Raw genomic sequence first — 22,968 nt, 5'->3', positions numbered from 1 at the left:
GTGGTGCACGTCGGTCAGGGATGGTGGTGAAGGAGATTGTGCGCTCATCCTACTGGAATTGCATCACCATGGAAGTGAAATCCCACATGATGCGCTCGATGTCGGTCAAACATGGCATCCTGAGGGTTACGTCGGCGTTGGCAGAGAACACGAAGCAGTGGTGCCAGGAGCTGAAGTAGCCGGAGATGTATTAGTTGAAGGTTCTGGTGCCTCCCAAAATGCCTGCAGCTTGTCGGGCGGCCATGAACAAGGAGCGAGGGACGCTGGCGTCTATGTCATAGTCGTTGGTGGGGTGCTTGTCACAATTGGTGTAGCTGTTGATTTGTTGTTGCTTGTCTGATGGATCATCTCGAGTTGGGGGGGGGATGTACTTGGTGGTGTAGTGGGCGGATCAGAGTGTTCCCCGTCCGTTGCTGATTGGTTCTCTATCCTATGCATGTATCGAATTTGTGCTATGTTGATTAGATGAAAAATTGCACACCTAATTTCTTGTTGTTAGGGGTATGTTGTCCTCTGAAGAAGAACTCATAGCCACTAAGCCATGACAGTGGATTTGTCACATCGTTTGTGGTGAATAATAGCCTGGCGTAGCAATGTTGGGAGGTTTGCGATGGTTCTGTTTCCACCAATTGCAGCCATTGCTGTGGAGGTATAGGCGCCTTGCAGATCGTCTCTGGTATTGGTGCTGAGGGGATTCCATCCAAAGACCCCTTAGATGCATCTGTGGGAGCAAAATTGGGGCTGATTTTGGTGTCGAGGTTGCTGATTGTTGGTGTTGTTTGTGGAGCTCCTCCTTCGGACCCCATTGGTATTTTCGATGTTGGTGCTGAGAAATTCTCTTCTGAAAAGCAGTTTTGGATCTGCTATCGGTTTAGGCGTGTCGGGGCGAGCAATGAGGTTGCCGAACCTCTTCATCCACTAATCGGTGATCGTGCGGATGTCGGGGATCTCCTTGGGACATGGATCCTCGCTGTTGTGGTGAGAGCCATTGTCCAAAAACTTGGTGGTGCGGCCGCTGCATGGAAGGCTGGAAGTGTGCGAATTCAAAGTTGATATGTGCCCTTGTGGTTCATTTTGTGATGAGTGATTGTCAACGTGGTTCATGTCTTGGGTTAAGTTTGTGAACAAATCATGACGTGAGTTGAGTTGTGCGACATGTCTCTTGGCTTGTGGTGCGCAGGTGTGGAGCTCAGAGGCGGTGGTCGATGGCGAGGTGAATGTCATATAGGGATGTGCCATGTCGATGGATTGTTAGTGGCGAAGGACGGACGTGAGGCTTGGACCGAGGGACCAGGAGGCGGGGTGACCAGGCACGGTGGCTGACACTTGGGGACACCGATAAGTGCAAGTGTATATGGCAGTGACCGTGTTGACCGAGTCAAGACGGCGGTCGAGCAAGCCGAGCGGAGGCTCTGGAAGACTTGGTGGCTGAGCAGTCGAGGACGGCAGTGGCATGCGTTGAATGGCGGGGGCGCATATGGAGTAAGCTACTCACGAGCGGTATGATGGGTTGAGCTTCAAAACTACTGGATGAATGATTTCCGGATTTAGGCCTCAAAATCTGGGTGTGGTTCCGGCGGGAATCAGAGGCGGCACGTGGCGTCATCGAGAAGTTCGCGTCGAGGCAAAGCTATCTCATAAAAGGGCGCGTGGCTGTTAGATGCTTTTATCTTGAGTTGGACCATAATGCCCTGCGGACAATGTGGTTCACTCAAAATATTTATGTGCATCTTGGGAATGTGTAATAGCTTCAATAAGAAGAAAGAGGACTGCCCCCAGAGTCCTCACCTCTCCAGCTCTCATTTTACAAAACTCTGTCTAGGTCTTACTCTACTTTAGAGGTCCTAAGATGATTCATCTCGCGTTCATGTAATCTGAGTTTGTGAACCTATGATTTCTGTGGGAATGGAGGCTAGAAAGCTCCTCTTGTCCTCCGAGATTCATCACTTGTGTCTGTCATTTTCTTGCTACTGTATTCGTATTTTTCCCTTTTTTTGTTCCTGCTCCGATCTGTTACGATCAATCTTTTGGGTTGGTTTTGATTTGCTAGATTCATGTAGGACATGCGTTGAGGTTATCTACCAAGTGAATTGAATCAATTCAACACGAGCACGATGAATCGAGCTATTTTCGTTTTTGGGGAGTTTTTCTCGTTCTGGCACACGATCTGAATTTCCTGGTGGTAGAGTTCAAATTGGGCAATGATTTCTAGAGATTAGCTTACCTACCCTGTGGTGATTTCCTGTGCCCAGTTTGGTTGCGTTTTGTTTTGATTTAGTTTGTTTTTAGTCGAATTTTTGGCCGCCCTATTCCGCTGTTCGTTCGTTGCTGAAGCGCTGGTCTCCTGTTCGTCCGTGCCTACAAGTGGGGTGGGCAAGCTATGGTCCAGCACCGAGCGCTCCAAGAACTGGCGCTCACCCTTGGCTGATCTCTATTTGTTGTTCATTCGAAGGCAGAGCAGAAGCACTCCCAGCACCAAGCACATCAGCACTGAACATGCTTGCACCGAGCTGTGCTCACTTCTGGCTGTGCGTGGCCTTCTTAGTTGCTGTGGGTGCATCCATTCTACAGCAAGTTGGAGAGTAGCCTCTCCATCGCTGTGCATGGCCTTCTTAGTTCCTGTCTGTGCTTCCCTTGCAGGCTTGGGAATTTCCGGTAGCAGGTTGGGAATTTTTGACTCGAATTTTCAGCTCGCTATTTCGCCTGCGGTTTGCACGTTTGAGCTCCCATTCGTGTTCCATCTTTTTGCGTTAGCTTTCTATCATTCCAAGGAACCTATCTAGATACTCTCATCAATAGTTGGTTTGGGTATTTTAGATTCAGGAACATTTGTCATGGCTTGTTCTTGGTGGTGAATTTGTGACAGCGGCTGAATATTTCGAAAGAAATTTGAGGCTCCCATTTACCCCTCTCTGGTCGTTGTTTTTGGTCTTTCAATTGGTATCAGATCCGGTTAAGGATCATTCCACCTTAATCGGTCTGTGATCCATGAAGGCGACATGGAACGCGGTTCCGGCAAGCCGCCAATTTTTTATGGGACAAATTACCCGTATTGGAAGATCCACGTGTCTGCATATCTTTAGAGCTTAGGCTCGCGAGTTTGGGAGATTTGTGAGGATACCACTTATATGGTGCTTGTTGTTTGATTCACTCATGATCAAATTGATCAGCATGAGGCCAATTGCAAGGCACGTAATGCACTTTTCGTTTATCTTTCACCTTCTGAGTTTGATCGGGTGTCTCACCTTCCTATGGCTCGAGAGATCTGGCTGAAGCTTGAGAGCTATCACGAGGAGACCGCTTAGGTCAAGACCAGACTCTTTGGGACATACAAACGTGAGTATGAGAACTTTGTTCAGTTGGTTGGAGAGTCTGTCGATTCTATGTTTTCTTGCTTTTAGTCGATTATGAACAAGATGTGGGGAAACAAGTCACAACTTCCCTATGACGATCATGAGAGGGCTATCAAGTTACTACACCCCCTTGATCAGAGGGTTTGGGATGTGAAGGTGTCTGCTATCATTGAGTCTCCCAACTATGACACCCTCACAGTGGAAGAGCTTTTCAACAAGCTCAAGTCCACCGAGATCGACTACCAGTCTCGAGCCAAACTCAAGAATCCTTGTGCACCAACCATGGCCTTGGTCTCAGGTACTGGTTCAAGTTCTTTAGCTAACCCTTCATAAAATTTCTTTTCCTTGTCTTCTTTGGTGTCTATCACAGAGGAGCAGATGGAGGCACTTGGGGACGACGAGCTCGCATTGGTCATCAGTCGGTTTTCACGATTTCACAACAACCACATGAACCACCAGCGTGGTGGTCCGAACTAGGGATGCTAAGGCTGTGGAGATTCTGACCACTTCATCACCCACTGCCCCCAAGAAGAACAAGCACTCCTCCGATAAGTATGATGCCATCAAGCGCAAGGACAAACACGAGTACACCTCCGGCAAGCATAAGTTGAATGGAGGCTTCAACAAGGAGGTGCTCAAGAAGAAGTACTTCAGGACGCATAAGGCCCAAGATCGCGCCTTCCTCGCCTCCCTCGGCGACCTCAACAATGACTCCAGCGACGATCATTCTTATTCATCTTCGAGCGATGATGAGTCCAAGAAGAAGATGGAGGAGAAGATGACTGGGCTCTGCTTCCTCACTGACTCCACTTAGGGAGGCTTCTGCACCATGGCGATTGGTGATGAGACGGGGAGTGACATGGATGATGTTCCCGGTGATGACAACAACTCTGAGGTATTAATCTCCGTCAATGAGTTTTTTTCCTAAGAATGAAAAGTTGAGTGCCGCCTTGATTAGTCAAGAGAAGTTGCTTAGGCGTGCTACTCATGAGAGAAAGGAGTATAAGGAAAAGCTTGAGGTTGCGCATAATGAGCTTGAGTTTGCGAGGTCCTCAGTTTTAGTTTCTGACGAGACTAAGTGTGATGCTTGTGCTGTTCATATGTCTAATCTTGCTTCCTTGTAAACCAAGTATGAGTCATTGCTTGATGAGAACGATGAGTTGAAGGCTAGGCCTATTTTGTTGGGTGCGTGCAAGCCTTGCTCAGGCTTGCAATCTGAGCTGGCAGACAAGGTTGCTAGGATTTCTTTGCTTGAGAAGGCTAGTTTAGATAGCACTACTGCTGGGTGTGCACGCTGTGAGGGTTTGGAGCTAGAGATTGAGTATTGCAGGCATGACAAGATGAGAACCAAGGAAGAAAACACATACCTTCAGTCCATCTTGAGCTGGGTGTCCTACAGTGAGCCATAGTTGGGCATGATTATGAGCCAATTCAAGAGGGGAACTAGTGCATCAGGTGTAGGCTTTGTTTTAGGTGACAAGGGTGAAAATCTCTATGGCAAGGTTGGAGAGTACAATGGCTTGAAACAAAGTGAGAAACCTACCACTGCTCCTAAACTGATTAAAATCACTCCACCTAAGCGCATTTTGCCTACCACCAATGATGGAGTGTTTGAAGAACCTCCAAAAGCTGCACCTCAAAAACAAGTTTGTTTTCCAAAACCTAACCATCTCAAGAACCCACTTGACACTCTACTCAACATCTCTAAGAATCCCCTTTCTAAAGCCAAACAGCCACCAAGAGTGAACCATACCCTTAAGAGAGTGAACCAGCAATTGCCCAATAGTGGGGTGAGGTATCATTATGATTTCTACCATAGGGATGGTCACCTTGCTGAGTTTTGCTTTAGGAGGAAGAGAGATGAGTGGTGAGAGTACGAATTGAATAACCGAAACATGTACCGCCTGTTCCATGGTGTATGTGTGCCTCTTGTTCAGAGGCGCAGTGCTAGGCCTAGAGGTGCAATGTCTCAAAGTGCTAAGCCTCAGGCTATGACACCACGCAGTGGTCATGCCCGGCGTGGTTCAGGTCATGTTTAGTATGACTCTAGACCTCGTGGTGGTGGCTTTGTTTTTTACCCCCTAGCAGACCATGTTTCCTCCCATGTAGTGATCGCTTTCCTTGAATGGGACATGGCATGTTTGGTGTTTTCCTAACACTTTTCTAGGGCAAATGAGCCAACACTGGTATCCTTCACAGTTTACTAACCCTAGTGTTGCGCCATTTGCTCACCCTATGCCTTTCCATTTCGCAGGATAGAAGCCTAGAGAACGCGTGGCTCATTGATTCTAGCTGTTTGCGCCACATGACTAGAAGTTCAAAATGGTTCTCCAGCCTCCACCCCATGCAATGTAAGGAGTCACTACTAGAAATATCCACTTCTATGACGAATAGATTTCGTCACTAAAGGAGCCAAATGTGTCATAATTTTAATTTTATGACAAATTTATGATGAAAATTGGTTCGTCATAGAAGTCACGTCACTCTTGCATATCTATGATGAATCTAACAAAATCGTCATAGAAGTGCCTTGATCTATGACAAAAAATAGATCGTCATATAACTGATTTGGCATGCGTGGCAGGGGGCTACCACGCTGGTGGTCGATTTCATTAGAGATGCTTTCCACGTGTACATGCCATAGCCCATGTGTACATGCTATAGCCAGTTGCATTGGACATGGTTTAGGTACATGTCACCTTCTTATTGCATAACATGGCCATCTCTGGTTCTTGCATGTTTCAGGTTTTTATTGGACCACGTGTCGTTTCCCAGTTGTTCCACATGTCAGTTTTCTACTAGCACACGTGTCGTGTTGCCGTTGGATCACGTGTCACTTCTTTATTGGATCACGTGTCGTATTTTTATTGGTCCACATGTCCATTTCTTATTTGACCATGCATCACTATGTTGTCCATCCACGTGTCATATTTTTATACGTCCACGTGGCTTGACGATTTCTTTCCACGTGTCGGATTTTTAATAGCCCACGTGTCATGCCCTAGCCAAATCACGTGTCATGCACTGGTTCATCCATGTGTCGCATTTTTATTTGATCACGTGGCTTGTCCTGGTTCTACCGCGTGGAGTATAATCAATTTGTCATAGAAGTAATTCAAGATCACCACTATAGCACAGACTGACTATATAACTATTTAGCCTGACAATTAAATAACAACAATTTACATTTCACACGTCAGCAGCGAACCACTAATAGAGTATCACCACATTAAACCGGCATATGAGCCCACACATCAAACTGGCACATGAGTCCACACATCAAACCATAAATGTTCACTGCATCAAGCCACATGAGTTGAAGACTGAGAGTTACTAGAAGAGCTGAAGCGCGTGCATAGCTCATGGAGATTGTTGTACTCCTCCTATTGTCATTTCTTGTATTCCTCAAGCTCCCTTTTAGTCTTTTCTATCATTCTCTTTAGTTCATCCACTTGATCGACGAGGGCAGCGGAACTTTCCTGTTCAGTAGCAAGCTGTTCCTAAAGCATTCTCTTCGCCGATGTCTCAGTTCTGGTGGAGCTTGTCTAGATACTAGCATTCTTCAAAAAAAGATTGTTGCCACTTCCCTCAGAGGGGGACTTGCCCTGGTGGATGCAGAGGACCTTACAAACAACATCAACACTAGTAATTGGTTGCTACCCATCAGCAATAGGTTTTGCTTGCATAGTTTCCATAGCTTTCTGCGAAATTCAATCAGTATAATATTAGGTTACATATAGTGTAAGAGGACTTTAATTGAAAACCCAAGAGACTGATTCATAACGTAATGCATAGGTCTTTCTTAGCCTACTACTGATAGAGATTACATAAGCTTTAGTAGATTTTAGTAGATTTCCATAACACTAGGCTCCTGCTACGTTTCCTTCTTTTATGACAATGGCTTTAGTAGATTTCAAGGGAAGCAAAAGAAGGTACTTACAACTGCTGCTCTTGCAGCATTGCTCAGGCCATTTTTCCTACTAGTATGGAAGTCCCTGAAGACTACCACATCATTAACATCTTCATCAGGTGGACCATCTTCTTCTTCAAGTCCTTGATGTTGTTCTACTGCATTCCTTTTGTTCTCCTTCTATTCACATTGCACATGAGTTTCGGTTTATATTAAATACAAAGGCAAGAGAAACAATAAAATACAACCATCACTTACAAATTTTTGCATCTAGACAACATAGGAGCAAGATCCTATAGCCTGGTGGTACTTCACTCTTGCATGGTTTCACTTGTTCTTCTCAGATGTTTCCTATAGCTTCATTTGTGTTAGACTGCAGCACAAGTAGACCATAGCAAGACTAGACAGGAATCGATGGGTTCACACACCTTGTTCTTAGCACTGGACCAAATCTTTACAAGTTCACACCACTGCGCATCGTTCATGGACTAGACAGGAGAGGTCATATGGATCTAATTAGCAGGGACGCCATTGAAGTATGTTCTCTTCAACCTGTAGCATTCCTGTCGTACCACAGACTACATTACATTCCGGCAAGCTTTTTTTGTTGGTGAGTGAGCACCGTTAACACGTAGCCTTCCCTGCACATAGTAGTGTGAATGAAAAGTAAATATGTTAAGTCGCTCAAAGCAGAGTTGAATGTCAAGAGGGGATACCCATACATACATTTAGCCTTTCCACAAATCTTATGCAATAGATGGCGCTGGGCTTCTCCCCCTTGTATTCTTTCCAATGCTTCAAAATTGGTACTTCCTTCTTGACTACTACACCTGCCTCTGAGGCAAACTTGGCAGCTTGCACTAGATCATGTGGTCTTCTGTTCCCGTCGGCAATAGAGATGTGTATCCTCGCTCCTCCTAGTGATTTGCTCATTTTGTCAAGCATAATTCCATGAGTTCGAGGCCTCAGCTTCCTCGCTCTTCCCGGCAATGGTACTACATAGTTTTCATACATTTAGATTATTAAAAAAGTTTCATGGATATCAAATAGCTAGTGCAAATTGATTGATAGACATCTGTAAGGTAATACCAACCTAGGCAACTTTCATCGTTCTACGGGTAGGGGAGACGGGAGTTTGCTGAGAGGGCTCCTCTTTAGTAGGGATATCATCATCTGGCCGTGAGGAGTCTCTCTTAGGGCTAGGTTGGGAGCCGACCCGACCAATGTCTCCAGTCAATTGATGAACTTGGAGTTGATCCCTGGGTCTAGGTATCGGTCCTGATGGAAAATTATGTTCACCTACTACTGCTACCTCTACCCTTTTGCCAGCGAAAGACCTTTGAGTACAAAATCCATGAACAACCTCTTCTGGTGGTGTTGACCTCACTCACTTGGAGAGCCTTCACCTAAGACTCATGGCAGCACTACCTTTTGTCCTGCTGGCAGAGCCTCCTCTATGGCTTCTTTGACCCAAACACTGAAATTGGAGAACTTAAGCAGCAAGCATGTACAAATTCCATTGATATCCAAACAGTAAAGCATTGCATGGCTACCTGCCCCCATACCGCCCCTCCGAACTAAATACAAGATAGAACAAGCACTTCATCAATTGATAGGGGCACTGGCTCATCTTCTAAATCTAAATCTGTTTCATCTGTATTCTCAAATCCCTCAACTATCTCCCCTAGTTCAGGGACATATTCCAAATCTTCAGCGTGTCTATCCTTTGTGCTTGACTTTTTGCCTTTGGAGACACAAGTTTTGGGCCCACACGTCATATTCCAAGTTCTTCCATCTTTCTATGATTCCTTGCGATTTGTGCATCCTGTGCTCATTCATAAGCAGTTAGTGGCTGTTCATCTAGATTACAAAGGTATTTATTAACTAAAGCTTCTACGGAATGTCAACATAGCAGAGCAAGAGTTTGCAAATAAGCACCTAACTAGTAACTATAGCTTATACGGAAGTCATTAATCCACTAAAGCACTTGTCAGCTACACTCAACTAAAGGAAATATGTAACTCCATCGCTATCTACATATCCTTGGTTCAGCCACTATAGTAGAGCACACATCATAAAAGGAATTAGGGTACCTCTTCCTCCGTGTTCCCTAGCTTTGGTTTGTCGTTGGCACCACCATCTTGTCATCGTGGCCATGGAGCTAGTGCAGCCAACGTTGACGAAGGGGTACTAGATCTGGCTCCGGCTAGGGATCGGATCTAGTCAGTCCTAATAGGTGCCGAGCTAGGTAGGGGATCTAGATCTGGCTTGTACCATCGTCCAGGTGGTCCTTTCGCCATCAGCTGATCATCTAGGGTTTAGAAATGTATGAGAGAGGGTGCGGCTAGAGAGTGGAGAGGGAGTCAAGCTACTATTCCGATGGTGCCTAGGGTTTGGAGCAGGGTGGCAGTGGGGCCGGCTGGAGAGTGGAAAGGGAGGCCATGGGACTAGGATTTAGAGCTAGAGGAGAGATGGTGTGGCTAGAGAATGGAGATGGAGGTGGAGACGGTGACTCTTTGTGCTTTTATGTGGCCATCACATTACCATAAATGCCTTTGTCTGAAATTGATGGCATGGTAAACCTATTTTCCACGCTGAGGGAAAAAGAAAGATATCTAATTTTCGGCGCGTGTTGGTGGGACTGCTCGGCGTAGTGCGAAATCAAATTTTTGGGCGGGCAGACCACCCCGTCTACTTAGCAGAGACCATAATTTTGGGTGGCCTTAGTTGTTGCCTTTTTGGTTTTTTTGATAATATAAATAAGCATAGAAATAAAAGAGGATGATAATAATAAACAATTAAAAGATCTATGAATTTGACACCTAAAGATTACCAAAAAATAAAAATAAACATGCTCGCTATAGCTTATTGCGCTGTAACTGGCGATTTTTTTTTGTGTGACTGCATCTATGGTTGTTTGAACTAAGGCCTATAATTAGGAAGCAAGGGGAAGGCACGCCCAGGGATGGAAAATCCTCCAAAAAAACTAAATGGGTTATTCAAATGTTATCCCCATGGATTTCTCACCCTGGAAAAAGTAGTCATGGATTCTAAGGTGCTTTGAGTTTCCAGAGAAGAGAAAAAAATTAAAGCATCTTTCTCCTCGCTAGCGCTCTTGCGATTTGCTGACTCGCTAGTACTCTGGATCATCCTCCTCCTTGCTGGAGTCACAGTCGGTGCTGTACTTTCCATCGCTCGAGTATGTCCGTATTTTTCGTGAGCCTTGAGCTGGTCACCAATGCCATCTTCGCGAAGGTGAATGAGGACAACAACATCCTGCATGACCACCTCGACCCTTGATCTGTGGAATATATCAGTAGTACAAGTCATGACTAGATTTGGTCTTTGGGACGACTGTATGTGAAGTCTTGTTTGCATGCAAGTCTGTGTTAACTTTTGTTGTGCTTTGTATTAGGTCGGTTAAACTCTATTGAGCGTTGTGTAGCTCAGGTCCTTTGGTCATTTGGTAACTAGTTATACTAATGGTGTTTGCCCTTTCTGATCAGAGGACGTGGGTGTATAGATGTTGAATTTTTTTGGACCCTAAGACTGTCTAGCCCTACAAAATATAGTTGATCCGGATCACTACGAAATACAAGGGCCATCCAAGTAGTCCATAGAACCTGACTACCAGGGGCAAACAACTAGTTCTAATCTATAGAACCCAACAATTAGTTGAGGATACAAACAGGTATGGACTAATAACACAACTAATTGGCTAATTCTTAGTTGCCTATTTTTAGCCATGGCTAACTAGTCGCAGTCCATCCAAACAGGGCCTGAGACAGTCTGATACTAAAGAAATCTTGACAGGCCGGATCATAGTTTTAATGAAACAACAAAATATAGATCTTGTCAACTCTTGCGTCGTATATGTGGGGTTGTGGGCACGTAGCTACGCACATGTGGGTCGTGGGGTGGTCCACGACCCATGAACTATATAACAGTAGAGACAAAGGGCGAGAGGAAGGCTCTCCAGAGCTCTTGCTTCAGTTCCATCCCAAAGCTTTTGCCCTCCTCCCTACTACTAGGCATCTTTGTTCTTCATTTTTTTTCTACACATTGTTTTCTTTTTTACATAGATCATGGATAACTATGATCATTCTTGGGACATGTCTGTGTATTGGTATGTTTTTCATGAGCTTTGTGTTCGCCATGGCCTACAAACAAGGGTTGTAGTTCTTGCAGTGCATTCTAACTTTTACAGTAGGTGGTACATTGCTTCTATAGTTGTTCATCAAGTTCTTGGCCATTGAAACTACCATCTTGCTGAGGATCATCTAGGACCCTATGTGTTTATTGTGGTTCATTCAAATGCAGATCTCTAGACTTTGCTTTCATACCGCTATGAGTTCCGTGGTGTAGAAGTATTTTCTCATCGTATCCGTTATCTTACAATCTATCCGAATGATCCAGAGATTGGTGGAGTTCGTGCAGTTCCTCTCAACTGAGCAGTAGCAACATGATCAGATGATGTTAACATTTAGTATCTCGTAACATTGATGTTCTAATTTGTGTTTTCAATGTTCACTGGAGATAATTGTGATGTTCTTTAGTTTATCATGTTGTAATAATATCCATGTAAATGGACTTTTGTTGAACTTTGTATTAGGTGGGTTAAACTCTGTTGACCAAATATATATAGACAAGTACAACATTGATGAACTGACGTTTACCTATTTCTTGTAAATCGTATGCACGCCTCATAGTCTGAGTCGTGTAAATTTGACCAGCCTGAACATTTTACTCTGCTACTGAGTTGTGACTAGAACTTTTGCCAGATCGGTTATGCCACAAAGAACAGATGCACCGGCTGTGGCTGCATGCATGAAGTACTAGTAAGGTAGTTGGATTTGAAGCGGCATCTTCAGCCATAGTCGAGTGAGTGTAGATGATCAGGACCTATGAAACCATGTAGCCATCTCTAGCTAGCTGCTTCTCTGCAAAACCAAGCAAGAGAAATTGCTTACAGAAGCAAGAGCAACTTGTCTTCACTCTTCAGTCTGCTCTTCGACTATCATGAATGCTTGGAGTGAAATAACTACAGAAGCTTTCCTCATGCATTCAATTCACTCATCACAACCACGCAAGGGTTGCTTTGTGCCTCAGTTTGTTGAACCAAACATGTATCAGTAGTGCTAGTAGTCATGAGTGGCTTTGTCTTGCAAGAACCAAACACGTATCAGTAGTCTTCGATAAAATTTGTTGAACTTGCAAGAACCATGCAGCGAGGAGTTCATCTCAACAAGTATCGCCTTAGATCTGATGCATAATGGATGAGACATATCTGTTGAATTTTACTACGAACGCAAGAAAGTCCGACCGCTGTATATTTGATCTCGTAGGACACAGTATAAAGGTTATTAGTTTTGAATGTCGTAGCAACCAGTCTACCCCTCGACTGCTGTGACTGCTTGGATTGGAGTAAAAAGTATAGAAAAGACCCATCACAACCGCACCAGGCATTTAAGTCTCAAGCGTGTCATGGTGGTCAAAAGCTCCTTTTCTTGATTCCTTCTTGTGTCTAGCTTTCCTGCCGCATTCACTTCACTCTCATCAACCATGCAAGGTCTATATGAAAGGAGAGTCCCCCTTCCCTCGTTCGATAGCATCGCACCAATCTGCTTGCTCCCCCACTTCCCTCACCCGTTTGCATTTTCCTAATCGCATTCCCTGGTGGTTTTAGGATCTGGATAAAGGTAATGTGCTTCATATCAAACCATACTATTTGTATCAACTTATTATTATGTCTGCTGACCTCATTGCTTCCCCCTTTCCTCGATTGTCATTTGTTCTAACCGAAATCATGTTTACAGATGGCAACTACTAACCATACCACGGATGTGTACTCTACAGCAAACGATGTGTTTTGGTAGCTAGGTGTGGAGCCAGGATAATAGAATAGGTTGCTTGTGACTTGGGGGCATCATGTACATGACCAATATGCACGATGCCTAATCGTTGAAGCTATTGTTCGTGCGGTTGTTGGGTGACAACGCATTACCAAAGTTGTTGAAGACCATAATTCTGGAGAAATCTTTGTGCTTTGCAGCACTATTGCGGATGCCCATCGGCTCTCTAACTACAGTGTCAACGTCAGTGGAGACTACATCATTTTTAAGATGGTTCACCATCTCAACTTGATCAGAAGTCCTTATGACCTCAACTATCTCAACAAGACCAAACTAATTCGACGACATTGAGATTTTATGTGCTTTGGGTACTGTTCGTTGTCCTGTGTATCAGCAGTACTAGTAGTAGCCATGACTAGCTTTGATCTATGGGATACCACGAAGTCATGTAGTTTATGTGTTGAGCTCATGTAGTAGGAACCCTTGCTAATATATGTTGTGTTATTTGCGTGTCTGTGTCAAACTTTCTTAAACTTGCCAGAACCTTGAACCGAGGAGGAAGTCTTTGCCTTAATCTAATGTAGAAGAGAAGAACCATTGGTGTTGAAATGTTACTGAACAAGCAAGAAAGTCCACCTGTCCTTTTTTAACGCCTCAGACAGTGAAGATGCTGTAGTGGATGAAGTTTCCTCAGTTGGTTTATGTTTGTTTTTTTGTTGCCTTGGGTGTCTAGCCTAATGGAATGAAGTCATGTATTTTATGTGCTGAGCACATGTACAAGAAGGCAACCGCACGTTCCTCATGGTTTAGATCTGTAGAGGGAATGGGAGAGCTCTGAGAAGGTAGAAAATAAAACAAGCAGAGTTGTGGACGAGATCACGGTGGTTAGAGCGACAAAGCGGAGAAAGCGTCAGCACGGAGATTTACTAAAAGATTTTGAATTTTGACCAAATATATATAGAGGAGTATGATGCATAATAAGTATTTTATACAACATAAAACAATGAGCTTATTCAATAATCCACTTCGGTGAAGTGTGAGAGGAATCTCTGCACTACTAGGTCAAGATACATAGACAAATCTTGTTGGCACATCGGGCAGGTGGATCTTTGATCGAACCACTTGGTGATGCACTTGTGGTGGAATGTGTGGCCACAGCTAGGCATTTCCACAGCATGGCTAGCCATAGGATTAGATGTTTCATCCAACAGTCAGATGCTATAGTCTCGACACCCCACTGCTGCCGCCTCCACCTCCACCTCTGCGCAGAGCATCAAGAGTGCCTCGGCCACAATGAACTTCAACTATTCATTGACCCAAAGCTCAAGCATGGCATGGGCGATGCAGCCATCCCGATAGGCCTCCTGCGCCAGGGCCATAAGTTTAGGAACCTTAGGCTTGGGAAGGATGTCCTCCCACTACTTGTCGGTGGGATTGAGTTGCTACAGCCACGTGAATGTCCTCATCAAGCTGTGGAGGACATCACAGACACCTTCTAGGTCATTGGGGATGCCCATGGCTTGATTCACCTTTAAGATCCTAGTGGCGCTGCCTCCTTCATACAGGAGGTACACCGGCTGCATTCCGGGGTCATAGAGAACGATGCTTCAAGGACGCTCCCACCAGATGGATCCTTGATGGTGAAGAAGTTCTTCGACATCATTCTACACATGACACAGTGTTTGAAAGTGGAAAACTAGGTAGCTAGATCTCCAGCGAAGCTCATGGCGATGGCTACTCTATGGGTCTAGTGGCTTAGTTTGTAGCTAGGATTTGAATTAGTTTGGAGTTGGAGCAAGGACGATTTAAAGGGAACCCGATGTTAAATAGCTATAGGATGAACAGGGGGTTAGTTACGAGATGGAATTTGAAGTGAATTGCTTCAAATGTAGAGGACCATAAACAGCTTCTAGTAAATGCCGCCCTGGATTTTAGGGGTTGGTCGAACAGTTTCCAATACTTGACATGTTGGAAATATTTTAGTAGAACGTGAGATGTGTCTGGTCTGGTCAGATTTGCAAAGTTTGGACTTTCTTGCGTGTGTTGTATAATTTGAATAGCTATGTGGCTCCTCCATTAGGCATTACATTGATGTGAGACTTGATCGGATGAATTCCGTTATGCATGTTTACCATCCTACAGATCAGAAAGAGAACCACACTAGGGATTCAAGTCTCAAGCATGTCATGGTGGCCAAAAGCTCATTTTCTCAAGTATGAAATCATGTCAATCATCTATAGTTAGAACTAGTATGTATTGGTAGTAGTTGGATGACATTGAGTAGTTGGATTGCACTACTCTCCTCTTATTTGCATGTATTAGATAAAATTTGTTGAACTTGCAAGGAACATGCAACGATGAGTTCATACGAGAAAGTCTTGTTTTTCCTCATTTTCCTATGATGCTTGTTACTGTGTTGTTTACAATTTTAAGTTTGGGCCTTGTTTTTAAATTTGGGATGGCACATAGGATTGTGCGGCCGCTAAGAAACAACACGGGCCGGACTTTAGTGCACCATGCAATGTGACATACATCGAATGGAACTTTGTTTACTCCTCTACTAATTTTTTAAGAACAAGGGAAGATGGAGCCCCTGAACGAGCACCTCGCAAACTAGAAGCACCTAAATAGGAGAGAATAAGGGAACAAGATTTGCTACGATTCACTTTCTAGGGACATGTTTACACGAACGCGTGGAACACGAGCGAGGCGCTATTTGGTTCCTCAAGAAAGAACCATCACATTGGATGATTCACTTCCCCAAGACATGTTTACACGGTATACACGATCCTTCAAGAATGCAGAGTCTCTGCCTACATAAACCGCTAGCCCTATTTCCCCAGTGCTCTCTGCCTTGTCATAGTTGCGCATTCGTACTCCGCTCCGACGCTGCATCCATCATCGTTCATCGTGCACGCGCTCTGACTCTACTTCTTCCTTGGCTATGTCATGGTGGATCGGCTCCCAATGGAGTTGGCCGTGGACATCACTGGCCATGTCGTTGAACTGTCATATGCCCCATGGATGACCTTGCCAGCCAGCAGGCAACCTAGTTGTTCATGCGTAGGGTGTGCGGCACCGCCGAAGTCAGCCGGCGCATACCACTACACCGGGTGCTGTAGCGTCAAGGTTTCTGGGAGTGCCACTACTACGATGACGACTATCGCGCCCTACTCACCACTAGGCTAGCTAGCGTGGGCAGCCTAGAGGCCTACATCCTCGCTAGCTTAGGTCTAGTCTTCGTGGAAGCCCATAGGTCGATGATGACGCTGATGGAATGGCTTCAGCACTCCACCGAGGTAGGCTATAAGCTTGGTATGTATGTCTATGCCCTCGTTCTCTACAGGTCCAATACCAGCGGTGGCAACGATGATATTGCCCGGTGCCTATTGAGGGGGCTCGAAGGTGTTGTCAAAGCGGGGCCAGCTGCATTGCCGTGGAAGAACCAGACCTTTCTGTAGTTCCACCGAGACGTGTACTGGCGGTTGCAGGACATGGTGCCACATAATGTAGTGCCTAGTCTTTGCCCCGTTCATCGCCAAGACGGACATCATCAGTGCACAGGCGGTGACGGCGGTGAGAATGTCAGATTTGAAGTATGGGAGTTGTGGTCTAGGTTCTACAGCGAGGAGTGTTTGATCTCACGGGAGTGCGATAAGTTATTCACATCAATGTGGTAGATTAATTCTGAATTAGTGCATGTTAAGTTATGTTAAACATCTATGCATGTATATCTATGGTTGGTGACTTTATTTTAATTTGGCAACAACATTAACTATATGTTCAAGTCTACTGGTGCTGATCGTATTTTTTCCATACGAGCATGCACTCCTGCACGCGTAAGAAAGTTGGGCCTCAGTACACTTGAACGCATCGGACAATATCCTCCATAGTTTTTCCTCTTTTTCCTCTGATGCTTGTTACCGTGTCGTTTACAATTTTAAGTTCGACTAACTTTATAGGAAATAGTAACATCTATGACATAAAAGATCACACCAATTTGAACATAATCTTATCTAATTCGTGCGAATGCAATCACACGAGTATAATCCAAAACATCACAAAAGATCTCTCCGAATTATGCAAATAGAACATCATTTTATACCAAACCAAACAATGAGCTTAATCAAGAATCTTGATCCGTGAAGTGCTGCCCAATGTATACATAAAGCATGTATACTTCATAGCATACAGAAGGTCTGCCCTGTGTATACATAAAGCCTAGCCTCACTCCCATTGTTTGATTCCACCTTGCATTGCACAAAAAACCCTCGCCTTGCCTCACAAAGTACTGAACTCCGCCTCCTCGTCACTTGCAACTAAGGCCATGCCCATGAAGTGCTACTCGAGGAAGGGTCGCCCGGCTCTGATCCCGCTTCCTCCAGTGTACTAGCTCTCCTTGTTAGGAGGAGGCGGGGCCGATGGTGTGCCCTGCTTCAGTGTCAATAGAGGCGGCGTGGACATCTAGTCATGGGAGACCAGTGTTCCCGTCATGCTCCCGCCCACCATCTGCTAGACTACCATTGCTCTCCCCGTCGTCCTCAATGATGATGTTGGCACCAGCACCACCAGTGGCTCCCTCGCCACCGCCACTCCCGGTGCGCTCCACTTCGTCGTCATTGTAGGCTACGTGGACTCCTCTGTTCTTGCTAGCCCATGCCATCGAGGACATGTCCGAGCGCTCTCCAGCCTACATTATGATGGACTTAGAGGATGATCATCGGCATGGGTATGCAACTCCCATCCCCAAGAGCTAGAAGCTAATGATACGCTCCAACCACTATGCCTAGAGAGTGTGCCCCATGGTTGGACACTGTCCATCATTAGGGAGGATGTCCTCGCTTGGGCCAACCGGTGCCCACACAGGATGTACGCCATCGACAAGAAGATTGCCCGACATCATGCCCTAGCAATGAACCAGGGATGGATCATTGATGGGGGCAGCCACCGGTGATTCCATGCCATGCGGTGTCAGTTAGATTGGTTAATCGTTTGCCTTCTAAATCTGATCATTGTCCCCCTGATCATCTAGGCTTGAACTTGTCTTGCATTGTGCAGTGATTCCTCTATGGTGGCGCTGCCCCTCATCATGGGGCTTCCCACTTGTGGTGCTAGAGAGTCATCCCATCGCCGTTCGCTGCCGCCAAGCCCATCTGTCCCCGCACAACCCTCTGGTTCTAAAGTGGGTAAATTTTCATGCAACGAAAAATATCGTTAGTTTTTGAAACATTATCACGAGGTCCAAGCAGTGTTGTGTGCATCTAGGCTGCATGTCGACATGCTACGTGGTGACTTGGTGGCTGCACGCACCGCACTTGTCATGGACCTATAGGAAGTTGCCCAGGCATGAGAAGACAAGGCGGTTGTGGTGTCCAAAGCCATTCATCAAGCGGCTGCCATGACTGTTGTAGAACTGACCAATTTATAAGAGTACAAGTACAATGGCAGCCCGCAAACGGTCGCACTGTCATACTTAAACCCATATAAACCCGGTAGTCTGTCCAGTACCACGATGGGTCTCAATAAACGATTTACAACAACCAAGATCGTACATGATTCAACATACATGTCACATATTATGTAAAGTTCACAGATACATTTCCATCATCAGAGTATGAAACAAAGTTATTACAAACCAAGTTTAATGGATAAAAGCAGAAGCAAATTAAGTTTGAAAGTAAAGTTTCCAACATAGTTTAATACAGTGCCAACATACGATCACAGTCCACAAAAGCATGTAGAGGGGTAAATAAAGAAGCCTGCCCAAGGCTTACTCCTCATCCACAGCGGGATAGAAGCAACTCTTGCAATTACCATGATACATAGTGCCATCTACAATAATGGGAAATAAAACCCTGAGTATGAGAAGGTACTCAGTTAGACTTACCCGTCATAAACCAGAAATAAAATGACTCCAAGGATCATGCAAGGCTGTATAAGTGGATGTGGCTTGACAACATTTTGCATAAAAGGCGATTAACTCAGTTATACAATTATAATGCTGTTATCAGGTTAATTATGACTATCCATCTCTAAATTAGCAACTATCCAGTGCCAAACATGTGGTATATCATTTTAAGAGCATACACTAGTAACCATAGCTGGTATTGTAAATTCATGTTCATTCGAACCATCATGTTCCATAACACAGTTACTACGATGCTGGAGCTAGCCAAGTTTCTCACTATCCGGGAGAGACGACAATTCGAATCGATTTCAACTAGCTAGGAATTTATTCCTAACACACACCTAGGTAGACCTGATCAACGGTCACCTTAGGTCACCTTTGGTACAACTCAGGTCCACATTTCGCGGGTTTGTACCATGCCGCACAATCGGGGAGACCAAATGCTAAGACTCTTAGGCCTAGCCTACCCTTGGGCTCAGTCTGGCTCCCTGCAAGGAGCGCACAACAGAATGGGGCCTAGCCTGAGTTGAGCTACTCGGCTTCACGGTTAGAACGAGTTATCTGGCCAGCTAAGTGATAGGCATACGTTCAATCTTGTCAGAAGTTCGAACAACGGTACGGTCCTTGATCGGCATAGACAGAATCACATGAGTCAACCTACACATAGACTCCACCCAGCCTTGATTTTCTTTTACCCCATGGTTCTGTTCCACGATAGCAAATATAGCCAACCATACTTCGGTATCCACCTATATCTCGCAGGTGATAGGAAATCACCTGACTTCTACCGGTCTAAGCATGGCTAAGCATATATTCAATCCTGGACCTACATAGGGTTAAAGGTGTATATATCTGGACAAAGAATTTATATGCATCAAGTGGTTCCATTCAACTCTTATAACCTAATGCATCAATCATAAGGACTTGAGTAATATTTTGTAAAATACTAGGAGACTTAGAATGCTCCGGGGCTTGCCTTTCAGAAAGGAAGTGGGACGGTGATCAGGGCACTCCGAAAGCTCTTCTAGGGTCTGCCCCTCACCTTTGGGAGCTACGGCTTGAGGAATCTCTTGCTGGTCCCCTTCCTTTCCTTCGTCGAACTCCAGCAACATTATCTCCTCCATCAATCTTAGATGCATAAGTGTGACATGAGATAGTGCGAATGCATACATGCTAACAAGTATAGTACGATGCTACACGATGAATGGATTCTTGCAAGCATTCTTAACAACATGGTGTTAAAGAAATAACAAGTGTTTCACATTTTACTGAGTATGTGCATATCTCTTCTTAATTACTAAATCAAACACTTCAACAATTTATTTACTACACTACAAAACAACAGCTACTTGTTTTACTCATAACTAAAGTTCTACTTATCCAATTGTGGTGATCTTGGACTTTCTGAAAGCTTATAAATTTATCTACAACTTTCCTTTAATACTCTCACTATGATTCAGGAGTTAAATTGGGCAAACAAATCACTCAATCAAATCTATCCAGAAAGTAAACCTTTCGGACAGCAAACTTGCAACAGCTAGAACTCAAAAACCCTAACTCCTATGACTGTGAAAATTTAACACCAGGTAGATTAGAAAGTTGTCTACAACTTTCTTATTAACAAATTTTACTATAGAGACCATTATCCATATGATATCATCTATGCGATCAAAACTATACATGCAGTCTTGTATTCGAATGATAAAGCGATAATTAGTCATCTGTATACAACCAATGGCTTCTAAATTTTACCACTGACATCAACAGTTACTATGCATCATAAGAACCATAGAAAACATCATGCTTAACAACAATCTAATTATTTCAATGCCTTCCTTATTTTAATTAAGTAATTAGGGTAAATAATAAACATATACCAAATTTGCATCATAAATTCTTAAAAATTTACAGTGGATTACTAATACTACCAATAGACTACAAGAAAAGTTTCATTCCATTTTAGCAAACAAAACACCCTACACAAAAATGACAAGGCATAAAGGCTAAAAATAGCATAAATAGAAAACCCTAGTGAAAAGTGTGAACTAATAGATTTTATATTTTTCATAGCATCCATGTGGTACTAGGACAACCTCCAACAAATTTCATGAATATTGGATTCATAAATAATTTATAAAAATTCATACAAGGATTACATAATTATAAAAGGAAAATATATAACTACACATCCATACATGCACTTACCCTCAAATTTTTACCAGAGCTTATACTTGTCAAAAATAGCTCACCACAAAAATTTCATAATTTTTGGAGCAAAGAAACTTTAGATATAAAATAAACAAATTTACATATATTTAAAAACACATTTCAAGTTTCATTTCAAATCCTCCAAAAACTCTACTACGCATGCTAATATCATATTTTTCATAAATACTACACTTCCTAAGGAACACTACAAAATTGGGTTCACAATTTTTGAATCTACACAGCTCAACTTATCTATTTTCAAAGATGTACATAAAACAGGAAATGAATGCACTAGCTTTCTGTACTACAGTCACTATCAACGGGGGCCCACTGGTCAGTCAGCCCACCAGTCAGTGAGACAAAATAGAGTAGGTGACGCTGCTCGACACTGGTTGGCCATGGCTCATCGCCGGCGAGCTTTCCACCGAAGCCAAAGGCACCAACACGATCTACTAAGAAAACCGCGTTGGATGGTCTAGGTGGTGGCCGTGTAGGTGTGGCAGAGCGGGCTCGTCGCCGACCATGGCAGCACGGCAGCGCTGCCCTGCGGTGTGCCGGCCGTCTCTAGCCATGGCGAAGCCTGATCAAGTGCGCAACAGCATCACGGTGACCAGGCAACTATATCTAGGCGACTTAGGCGGCTGGAGGTGCTCTGACGAAGCACAGGCACAGCAGCAGCCATGGCGGCACTCCAGCTAGGGCATACCCGTGATGGCGCAAAGCGAAAAGCAGCTCACCTAGGGCACGAATGAGGGCGCTGCAAGGTGGAAACGGTGGAGAAGGTTGAGGCAGAGCTGTGAGCGCGACCGATTGGAGAATGGGGCGGCAGTGAGCGCTGGTGAGCTCGGCGGAGTAGCTGCGACGGTAGTGGTGACGACGGCTGCTGCGGTGGCTGCACTAAGGCGAAGGAGAAGACCAAAAATGAAATGGAGAGCGCGGGGCAGTGCGGGCGAGCGCGGGGCTTGTTGTAGTGCGCTCTGGCCCATTATGGCTGCGCTAGGCAGGGCGTCGGCGACGCGCGGCCATCCTCGCGTCCATGCGGCACGCATGCTCTGCGATGGTCGGCCACCGAAGACGTGGATTTAGTTCATTCAGTCACCACGATGCTAAGCCTGATAGCATAGTTTGGTGACGCTCGTTCTCCTAAACTGTGAAGCAAAATAAAAAACAATCTAAATAAAACTTGTAGCTCTATGTACCAGCTTCAATTGTTCTTAAAGGATCATGTTCCAACTCTCAACCGAGACCGAGTTAATTCATCCCCAAAGTAACCTCGTCAGTCTATCAAAGCATCCAGACTTAGAAATATTTGCTAAGTGTTGAAAACAGTGCATGGTTGATTTTTGTGAGCTCCAAAAGACTAAGCTATGCACCTTATCATCTCATGACCCAAAAATAAAAAGTTATTCCCCATATCAAATACTACAACTTTGCTTTAGTGACTACCTATGTGCAAGGTCTCTAGCATATGATTCAAACTTGGTCAAACATGCTTCATTCAAAAGATGACTTGTACTTGAACCATGACCTAGTGACCCATTTAGCCCTAGCCATGAATACCAAAGTTGTTCATCATGATCTTCTAAACATGTTTAAGCTATTTGTAAGGTCACACACTCATTTCATGCCTTGGTCACACATAGGGCTATCCAGGTCAACACATATAACATCACTTAAGTACTTGATCATGAAAGGTAACCCTCATTAACAATTTTCCATTTGTTAACCTAAGTGTAG

This window comes from Miscanthus floridulus, chromosome 17 (genome assembly GCF_019320115.1).
Source record: "Miscanthus floridulus cultivar M001 chromosome 17, ASM1932011v1, whole genome shotgun sequence".
NCBI lineage: Eukaryota > Viridiplantae > Streptophyta > Magnoliopsida > Poales > Poaceae > Miscanthus > Miscanthus floridulus.
The sequence above is the reverse complement of the archived record's forward strand: the minus strand, read 5'-3'. Positions refer to the sequence as shown.